This window comes from Mastomys coucha, unplaced genomic scaffold, assembly GCF_008632895.1.
Source record: "Mastomys coucha isolate ucsf_1 unplaced genomic scaffold, UCSF_Mcou_1 pScaffold15, whole genome shotgun sequence".
NCBI classification, from domain to species: Eukaryota; Metazoa; Chordata; class Mammalia; order Rodentia; family Muridae; genus Mastomys; species Mastomys coucha.
Window position 1 is genome coordinate 95,546,092 of NW_022196897.1, and position 10,751 is coordinate 95,556,842.

The following is a 10,751-nucleotide window of genomic DNA, read 5'->3' on the forward strand; positions in this document are numbered from 1 at the left end:
AAAAAAAAAAAAAAAAAGAAAAAGAAAAAAAAGTTCTATCTGATTCTTCAGTGGGACATTTTTTTTCTTGCTTGTACCCAAACTTACTAATTAGATTTGGTGCCAATCTTTTATGCCAAGCTTTTTTTGGAAATCAAAATATCTGTCTAAGAGTTGAAATTTTGCTTTTGCTAAGAAGATCTAATCTAATCAAATAGCTTGGGAGTTTCCTGAACATTCCAAATAGATGTTTTTAAAACAGGCTGAAAATATAATCCCAGGAAAGGAAATAACATGAGTACATTTAATTGATATTATTAATTGGTATTGTAGATGTAATTTTACATGACCAGTATCTATAGTCACTTTATAATATATATTATAAATAAGTATGCAGTAAAGATCTCACTGAGACCTTCTCTTACCATTTCCTCACAGCCTTTTGTGTGTGTCTGTTTGGCAGGAGTAGTCAGTAATTAGTTATTTATCCATTTACCATTAATTAATTTACTCAATTAAAATCTGGTAATTCAATCTTAAATGGCAAAGAGGAGATTGTCACTGCCCTCATTTAAATGTGAAAAGTAGTTCAATAATTATAGCAAGACTTTTCCAGACCCACCAGCTATATAAATAAAGACACAGAGACTCATGTATTTTAAAGCTTAGGCTTTTAGCTTGGTCTCCCTCCTGGCTACTTTAAACTGACTATTTCCTGTCTACAGCCCTGCGGTGTGGCCAGGTCTACCTCTCTGTTCACTCTGAATTATCTATCCACCTCAGTGTCTATTGGCTGAATTTCCATGTCTTAGTTCTTCTCCCAGAGACCCTTTCTCTGCCGGGAAGTTCAACCTTCCACTTACTGCCCAGCTATTGATTGTCAGATCTTTATTAAAGCCAAACAGCAAGTAAAAACAGGGAATGTTTATACACTGTGAGGCCAGTTATGCACCATAAGAATAATAGTACCAAAATCTTTTACTAAGCTCTCTGCCAATGCAGCAATCAACAATTGTATATACAGAGATAAACTTTTACATAGTGCATTCCAACAAATAGTCATTAAAGATTCATCAATATGAAAGTAAAGAGTAAAACAAACCAAGCCAGAACCTACTCCAATTAGTGCTGTGGAGAAGAGGAACAGCCTTGAAGTTAAGGGACAGCAGAAACCAGAGCCCCTTCCAGAAGGACCCGAAGGAGAATTGGTGGTGAAGTGAGGACATGTGGCCCTCTCTGCTAGAGTAGGAAGCTTGTTTAAAGATGCTTAGATGGAGGATACTGGAGAATTAGAGGAACAAAAAAATCCTAATGGGACTCCATGGCAGGAGATGAGGATGGAGTGATCAGCAATAGAAAGGGCAAGATGACATGTGGGGCTTTGTAACTTATCATGTACACTGGAACATAGTCCCATGTTTAGAGCAAAACAAGGGACTAGCAGGAACTACCAAAATACACATAAACTTCCACTATCCTGTGCAAGCCAGGACATATGCTAACTTGACATGCAATCTCTTCCCTAGAGAAGTTGTTCTTCCTGGAAGCAATGCTAAACTACTGCAGAGTTCCAGTCCTGGGATGAGAACGAGGATGTGACCACATCTGCATTCAGAAAAAAAAAAATCTTTCTGGTTATTCCCTGGAGACTGGAATGGCAGCCTCTTCTTCAAATGCCAAGATGCCTGGTTTGATCCGGATTCCCTTTCTGCTCCAGCCTCCTTTCTTGCTTGCATCCCAGTGCTCAGCATCCATCTGTGCAGCAGCTGCAGCACTGGGGTTCCCGAGACTCTGGCTAATTTGTAGCATTATGGGGATGGTGCCTGGCAGTGGATCGCTCCCATTAGTGCTGCTCATGTTCACATTGTAAGCTTGATGCCTTCCACATGCTCCTGTTTTATTTCAATCCCCCCGTGGCTAGCCAGTAATTAACTCAGTGGAGGAATTTGGTCCAACCTAGTGTCTTTTACTGCAAAAAATTTTAGAAAAATCTGGCCTGTGCAAGTGAACCAATGGAAAACAGGCTTCAAACTCACAAGGGACCTCGTTCACTTGCCTGTGTTTTTTCTAGAATTTCTTCTGTCTTTCACAGAGTCACGGAGTCAGAAAGGGCTTACAAAGATTGGAATCACTACTGTCTACGGTTACAGTTCCTGTGCCTCTGCCTGAACCCTTCGAGGGCTGAGAGCAGACTCTCCTCATATTCTAAGATCTGTTCTTTGTCTCCATTGTTACTCTCTGGCCTAAGGCTGCCATGTTCTCTGGTGTAGACTGATATAGCAAGTCTCCTTCCTGATCTTTGTCAATATTTTCCAATCCTTTCTCCACAGTGTAGTCATAGTGAATTCTGTTTGTAGTGTTTCTTTTCTTTTAATTTTTGAAATAGGTTCTGAGCTTAGCATAGCCCAGTCTGCCCTTAAAGTCAGTGGGAGGGCAATTCTCCTAAGAGCTGAGAATACAGGCTTTTCCCACTTGTTTTAAGTTCTTCAACATCTTCCTATTTTCTTCGGATTAGCTGAACTTTCTTTACTTCAAAACTCCAGGTTCACTTATTTCTCTAACCTTCAGTCCCCAGATTCCTCCTCACCCATTGTACACCAATCCCATTTGTGCTCTTTAGGTTTTCAGACAAGCATCTTTATTTATTGTTTGTGTGCTTATTTTTGTCTTAGAGCTATGGCCTATTGTTACTATTTAGACAACCTGGTCTCTCTAACTCTTTAGATTTTGTTGAAGAATCACTTACATAGAAAAAAATTTCCTGTCTGTTCGTGTACAGTGCTCTGTCTGTCTTATTAAACTTTATTTCAGTTCTTTAATGGTTACTTATTTTATAGCACAGAGTTTCTGAGAGTGAAAACTGGTTGATTTTTCTGTTTCAGCCTGTCCCTGTGGCTAATGCACAGACCTTCGAGGCAGACCATTGCTACCTCATTCATTTGAGTACTGGGAGCACCCAGCACACAGCTTGGCAAATAATAGATATATTTGACAACATCTATGGAGTGAAGGAACACATGATAATGTGAATGAACAATGACAAAAAGGATGGCCCTTTGTTTTATGTCTCTGTCTTCTAATGAGACAACTTTCTTCATTTGAGGCTTACAGTTGTGGATACTTCTTAAAGATGTTCTCTAGGGAACTCCCTTTTAACAATGAAAAAACACACAAGTGTTTGAAAAGTTATTTCTTCTACTCCAAGGCTTCATTTGCCAAATCAAAATATCTTTTGTTCACCAATGTTTTGCCATCTGAAATGGCATCTTACTTGAGTCCTTCCACTGTCCTGTTACTTGCTCATATTTATCTTGTTTTTTATAATTTTTCACAGTGGTTAAGAACCCATCTCCTAAGCCACTTACAGATCTGATAAATATGCAAAGCTAAGGTCGCCCACAGTTCACGAGCAAACATGGTAGATGGGCCTTGAGATAATCTTGTCTTCAGTCACTGAGAATTGAGTGAATCCATGGAAATAATTTACAGATATTCTCGCATTAAAATGACAGCAGAGTTAAATGCTTCAGCCAGTAAAGGAAAGATTTTTGAAGCTGTATAGATTCCATTTTCATTTGGCCATCCTGACTACTTCATGCAGTCAAATGTAGTTAAGTTTTTTTTTTTTGAAGCTAGTTTCTAATTGTAATGCACAATGTTAGAGAGTCATTTATGTAGTGGTCATGAAGACTGAATAGAAGCATGGACTCATGATTCCGCAATGTAATTATATGACAACTAGAAAAAATACACTGGGCCATCTGAATCCCTCTGTAGGGCCTGAAAATTTTAAGCCCATATTTGCTACAGAACTGAAAGATTTGATGATGGAAGATGTTGCCATAAAAGCAGAGCCTCAGGCATCAGTGATAGTTGAAGATGTGGCTGTGTACTTCCCGGAGCAGGAATTGGTCAGCTTGACACTTGATCAGAAGGCCCTGGACAAGGAAGTGGTGCTTGAGAACTTTGCACATGTGACTTTTCTTGGGCACATTGCAAAACTGAGGAAGTATGCTCAGCTGGCCAGAGCAGAAATATCCAGGATGAAAGCGTTCTCTAGGTCAGGTGTACCAGGAAGGTAGAGCCATGTCACTGCTGTCAAATGTAGTCTTTTCTGTAGAAATGTATATTTCTATAATGCTTTTTAGTTCATTAAAGTTGTTCATTATCGTGTGCAAAGCAAGTACTTGTGTCCCTTTTAAGCAGCTTTATGAAGGTAGAGTTCACAAACCATACAGTCGTTCTATAGTAAAATACAAAAACCTTACTCAGTAGTTGAAGAAAGATTATGCGGGGCTAGAAATGGGCTTTCAGGTTTAGGTAGTGATCTACAGAATGTGATGTCTAGCTCATTTGAAGTTTGGACTGGAGTCCAGAGAAAAAGAAGTTCCTTTGACCAGATGGTGTGAATATTAATTGACACATAATTCCAAATATTGATCTTAAGGCTTTGGACTTAAGATTTTGCAGAGGAGCACTCATAGAATTTAAGATAGCTCTGGGATGCTGTGGCCTCTGAACAGAGTTGGACTTGACTGATAAATAAAGGGCTGTGGCAAAACACACACACACACACACAAGCAAAAAACAAAACCAAAAACAAAACCCTGCCATTTTCTTCTCCAATTTAATATATACCAGTTTTGTACTTATAATAAAAACACACATTTACGAGTATATTTACATTCCTCTGGCAAAATTAAATTCCTTCTATTAAGGTGCCTTGCCTTTTTCTCAGAAAGAGAATTCAAAACTTGTTTGGTGGGTGACCAGAGGTGTGCAGCCTTTCCGTGGATTGAGGGAATCAAATCAAATTACGCTCTCTCTCTCTCTCCCTCTCTCCCTCTCTCTCTCTCTCTCTCTCCCTCTCTCTCTCTCTCTCTCTCTCTCTCTCCCCCTCTCTGTCTCTCTCTCTCTCCTCTCTCCCTCTCTCTCTCTCTCTCTCTCTCTCTCTCTCTCTCTCTCTCTCTCTCTCTCTCTCTCTCTCTCTCTCTTTTGTGATCCTAGAAATTGGACTCAGGATCTTGCATGTGTTAGACGAGCTATCTACCTCTGAGCTAAACCCCAATCCCAACCCCCTTCTATTATAATCAATCGGTGGACTTAGAGCTATATTTGAATCTGATTTTGCATTTGTGATTTGTTTCTTTTTAATAATACCACTTCCCCTTTTATTGAAAATTGATTATTTTCTCAGTTCCTCCTCATACTCCATCCTCTCCAGATCTACTGCCTTTCTGTCTCTCAGGAAAAAAAAAATTAGTCTTCTAAGAGATAACAAGCAAAGAAAACAAAAATAAAATATAATAAGATGAAATAAAAACTAACACATAGAAGTTGGACATGGCAACCAAACAGGAAGATTAATGATAATTATTCTTAATGAAACTTATTCTCAGGAAAAAGTTTGAAATTGGTAAAGTTGTTTCTTTTTCTAAATTTCCTTTCTATCTTTGCCATTTCTCTAACTTTAGGCACCTTGATATTAGTGGTTCCCACGGCAGCTTCTAACTTTACCTTTTAATCTCTTCTGTCTTACAGTAACATTTCCCTATCGTGATTTCTGTTTCCTCATACTCTTTAGTAATATTGAGAATAATGAGCTTCATAAAATATAAAAAGGGAAGACATCAATCCTTGCTCAGTCATCTAAGAAGGTCTCTTCTACTAAATAGAAGACAAAACAGAATCCCACTTGGTCTGAGCCATTTCTGTGGAATGCCTTCTTTCCTCTTCCTGTGGTTTTCATTGGAAGCTAACAATGGTCTTGAAACTACAGTGGGAAGGGACTTTCTGGTAGGCATTTAACTCACTGTATGGAGCTTCAGGAGTTTTCACCCCTTAGGAAGACCAGGAAGAAGGGACAGATTGCCAGTAACAGTGCCTTATTACATTTTTGAAAGAAATGCATCCCATCTAGTCAGGGTCCCATGTGGAGAAGAACTTAACATTCTTTCCCTTGTTCTCTATTCAGTTATTCATCTTGGTCCTCACTTCCCTCTTTTAGGCAGTTCTCCAATTCCCAATGATATTTATTAGGGACAGGCCACCCAGCTAGTCACTGTGTCTCATCTGAATTCTTATTACTTTATTGTCTTTTCTACTTGACTCTTTGCAGCCTTGTATTTTTCTTTACTTCTTCTTGTAAAGATAGCCAGCTTTGTATCTAGTCAGAATACCAAGCCAAATTCCAGGAAAATTCTGCTTAATTGGAATGTTTGAGGACTTTAGGACTATGGAACTTGATTGTAAATGTGTGCTCAAAATTGATCTGACTTCTTAATACTATGTCTAAGGTAACTCATTCTCTTCTTTACATATCTATAAACACAGAAGGTTGTCATGAATATTTCTTTACTTTTAAAGAATCATAACTTCAGAATTCTGAACAAATTTCCTACTCATAATACTTCGACAGCTGAAGCTAGCATATGAGACACAACATTTTATCTCAAGCTTTATCACTAAGACCTGACTTTTAGTCAGTGATCCAAACTTAGGTATCTAAGTGAGAGAAGTGATGATAAAAGATGATTTCAGGAAAGCCAAAGTAGTTGTGGCAGGACCTCATGTGATTGCAAGGAGGCAGGGATCCAAAGCAAGGAAGACAAACAAGGGTGAGCTTTCATGCAGAAGAATAATTCATCTGTAGCTTTTCGTCAAGAAAGACGTGCTTTGTGATGCTGGGTCTCAGATTCTCGCTGGAATAGGAACTCGCCATGCTATGTTCTTCAGATCTTCAAGATTTACTGGTACATCTTCTTTTTACCTCCCCTATGCATGTGTCTGAGAAACTATTGAAAATGTAGAAGCTGAAGATTGGTGACTAAAAATATTAGGGCACTTATTTGAATTCTAACTTTATCCATAATTTCTTGAATGACCATGAATAGTTATTGTGCCTCTAAGCCTTAGTTTTCTTATCTGTGAAAATAGGAATACTAGTATTTTCTTCATAACAGAGCTATGAGGATTAAATGAAGTCATACATATGAAATGGGCAATATAGTATTTTTTACAAAAGTAAATTACGACATAATATGATCTCAGGAATAATTGTTGTTATTATTAGTACGGAATGACAGCAGTTCCAGGTTCCTTTTAGTTATAGTTCTACCTCACACATACTGCTCATAGAAGTCTAGACCCACTACACAGCTGCAGTAAACATTTGTTGCTGTGTTTGTCTAGAGCCGGCATACACATCTAGTGTTTGATTCATCTTTTATTCCATTAAGCCATAAATTTTTCTTCTTAGTCATAAAGTTACTAAAGCAAATCTGATTAATTGTGGCAAAGATCTTCACGCAGGAAAAACACTTCATTCATGAACTATCGCCTAGCTCCTGTTGCGCTGGAACTACTTATGCCAAGGACATGTTTCTCTGCCTTGCTCAGTTAGTGTCTTTATTTATGTGCCCAGGAGTGGTATAAATTGAACATATGTAGTCTTAATTTTAATTTATTTGAGGAATTTCATATTGATTCCCACTATGACTAGAGCAGTTTACAAAGCCAGAAATGTTTATTTTTCCACAGATGTACCAGAATTTGACATTTGTTTTCTCAGTGAGAACTCTTTTGACTAGCCTGAGATGGAATCTCAACATAGGGCTCTACATCCAACCAGAAAGTGGTTGGCTACTCCCATTACATTTGTAGCACCATGGGATCAATTGGTATGTTTTGCCAGGAAGTTGTTATTGTAGCTTACAGAGTTCACATTTAGGTAAAACTGATGATTTTTTCCCCATTTGGCAGTGTGTGTAACACTTTCTAGCACTTGGAAGCTAACTGTGAGGCACTTCTAGCACTATGAAGCTTATAGGTTGGTGTCAAATTGATTTCTCCGTGTCTTAATTGCTTATTGTATGTGTTACCTTCAGCAATAGCATCTTACTATCAGGTTCTGGAGGATAACTAAAAATAAGTGTAATAGTTGTAATGTTTGGGGGCCTATGGGACCCCACTGGTTACCAATTACAAAACAAGTTACTTATTCTCTGTACTGGGGGTGGAATTTATTTGGTAGAATATGATGCCATATTGTCTTTCTGTTATAGGGTAACTCCATTTAAACTTGTTCCGTGTATGTATATGTTTAGGAGTCTTCTACCACAGTAAGCTTCCATTTGACTTTTCAAAAGACCTTCAGTGTTACTTATCCCTCCTTGTATCTTTCCCTCTATCTTGCCTCCCAATTCCCACCTCCATTTAATCTTTTCTGTTCTAAAATCTCCCTATATATCGCTTAATTCTATCTCTACTCCCTTAAAAGCATCTCTTTCTCCATTACTAATTTCCTAACCTCAATGAGTATTTCAAATGAAACTTATATATCCAAAGATTCAAAGTAGAGTTCACATGTGAGAGAAAGCAGGTAGTGTTTATCTGTCTGGGTCTTGGTTACCCCATTCAGAACAATTGTTTCCAGATCCATTCACATATAGACAAATTTCATTTTTCTCAAATAGCTAAATAATGTTATATTGTGCAAATGTATCACATTTTTATTATGCATTCATCAGTGGATGGGTATCTAAGTTATTTCCATTTTTGAACAGAGAAGTAGTGAACTTAAATGAGTTTCTGTTCCTTGCAGTAGGATATAGGGTTTGAGTATATGGTCAATAAGTGGTATATCTGAGGCATGCAGTAGATGTTTATCTAGCTTCCTAAGAAAACTCCACACTGGCTTTTCATAGTGGCCATACAGATTTGTTCTCCCATCAGCAGTGTTTAAATGTTCTACTTTCTCCTCACCCACAGCTGTTATAATTTTATCTTAATTTTTCACACAACATATTCTGATTACAGTTTTCCCCCTCCCAACTCCTCCCAGATCCTCCCCACAGTTCTTTCTATCTCTTTAGAAAACAAATAGCCAGGCAAACAAAAGCACAAGCAAACTAAAAACAGAGAAAGCACACACACACACACACACACACACACACACGCACGCACAAACATTAAGAACACAAATTCAGAAACTATAATAGTCAAGCAAACACCAGTAAAAAAAATACCCAAATGAACAAAAATGTCATTGTGTTCATTTTGTGTTGGTCATCTCCGACTGGGCATGGAGCATACCTTTAAGTGTGGTTAGTACGCAGAGTGAGACTCCACTCAAGAAACCTAATTTTTTCCTTGTGCCCAGATGTCAATTGAAGTTAGCTTCTCGGTTAGGGATGGGAACTTCTGCTACAGCCCTGGACCATGTGCAGGCCCTCTGTTTGTTGCCCATAGTTTCTGAGTTTATGTGTGCATCAGTCTTGTTTCCAGAAGACACTGTTTCCTTGGTGTCATCTATCTCTCTGCTGTTTCAAACTTTTTACCTCATCTTCCATGTAGCTCCCTGAACCCTGAGAAGAGAGGACTGATAAGGAAGTTCCACTTAGGACTGTTTTAGGGTCTCTCACTCTCTCCACATTATCCAATTGTGTGTTTCTGTGTTAGTCCCCATCTACTGTAAAAGGAAAAATTTTCTAGTTCAAACATTATTGTTTTGATAAAGAAACCTAGCCATACAATGACTCTTAAAAATATTCTGCTATACCTGTAATTTTGTTTTTATCTGTCATGTGACTGGAGCAAGATGAAATCTCAAAGTCATTTTTATTTGCATTTCCTTGGTGTCTAACAATGTTGAACTTAAAAAAAAAGTTTCTTAGCCATTTATATGTCATTTTGTGAGGACTTGTTGCTTAGTTCCTTACTCCAACTTTGAATTGGGTTGTTTATTTTTATTTTTATTGTTTTGGTGTTTAGGATTCTAAATTTTTTACTAGATACTATCTCTTTGTCAGATTTATATCTGGTAAAGTATTTTACTATTCTGCAAGCTATTTCTTCATTCAGATGTTATACAGAAGTTTTTTAGTTTCATAAGGCCTTGTTTGTCTTATGCCTGAACTTCCAGGGTTTGTTTGGAAATCCCTCTCCTGTGCCAATGACTAGAGCATATGACCTATTGTTTTGTTTTCCTTCTATCAGACTCAGGTACTAGGTCTTATGCAGTGGTCTTGGATCCATTTGGAGTTAAGTTTTGTTCAGAGTGGGAATAGGTTCTAGTTTTGTTGTTCTAGAAGTAACTATCTAGTGTGAGCAGCACCATTTGTTTAAGTTGTTATATCTTCTCCAGTCTATATTTTTGGCCTCTTTGTTAAAAGCCAGGTGGCTATGGATGCATGCACTTATATTCAGATCCTCCATTATTTTCCACTGGTCAATATGTCTATCTATGCCAGTACCATGCTGGTTTTTTAAAAAATTAATATAGCTCTGTAGTACAATTGGAGATTGGGGATGGTGATTTTTTTTTTCTTATCAACCCTTCAATTGTTCCAGATTGTTTGGCTATCCTAAGGATTCTGTTTTAGATAATTTTCTCAGTTTCTCAGTAAAGAATTGCATTAGAATTTTCATGTGAATCGCATTGAAACTGTAGAATGGCTTTTTATAAGATGTCCATTTCCATAATATTAATCAGGGAAGCACTTCTCTTATAGTATATTCTTCAATGTCATAGTTTTCTATTATACACATCTTTCTTTCCAGGATTAGACTTATCCCAAAATATTTTTGATATTGTTATGACCAGATTTATTTCACCCATTTATTTGTCTATATGCTTGTTGTTGGTATGTAGGAAAGTCCTCCCTTGTGTGTTAATTTTGTATCCTGCTGATTTTTTTCTGCTGTAGTTCTTTCCTGGAGGAGTCTGTAGGGTCTTTTATGTACAAAATCATATCATCTGCAAACAAGAGCCT

The 10,751-nt window shown here is 37.7% G+C and overlaps 1 long non-coding RNA gene across 1 annotated transcript in view; it reads right to left on the bottom strand.

The window, feature by feature from the left end:
- The window catches only part of LOC116092281, a 21,272-nt gene extending 16,732 nt beyond the window's left edge, over positions 1-4,540 (bottom strand). Inside the window, exon 1 of the long non-coding RNA XR_004119198.1 lies at positions 3,972-4,540. This is a non-coding gene — a long non-coding RNA (uncharacterized LOC116092281). The remainder of the gene's footprint in view (positions 1-3,971) is intronic.
- Between the last annotated feature and the right edge of the window lie 6,211 nt (positions 4,541-10,751).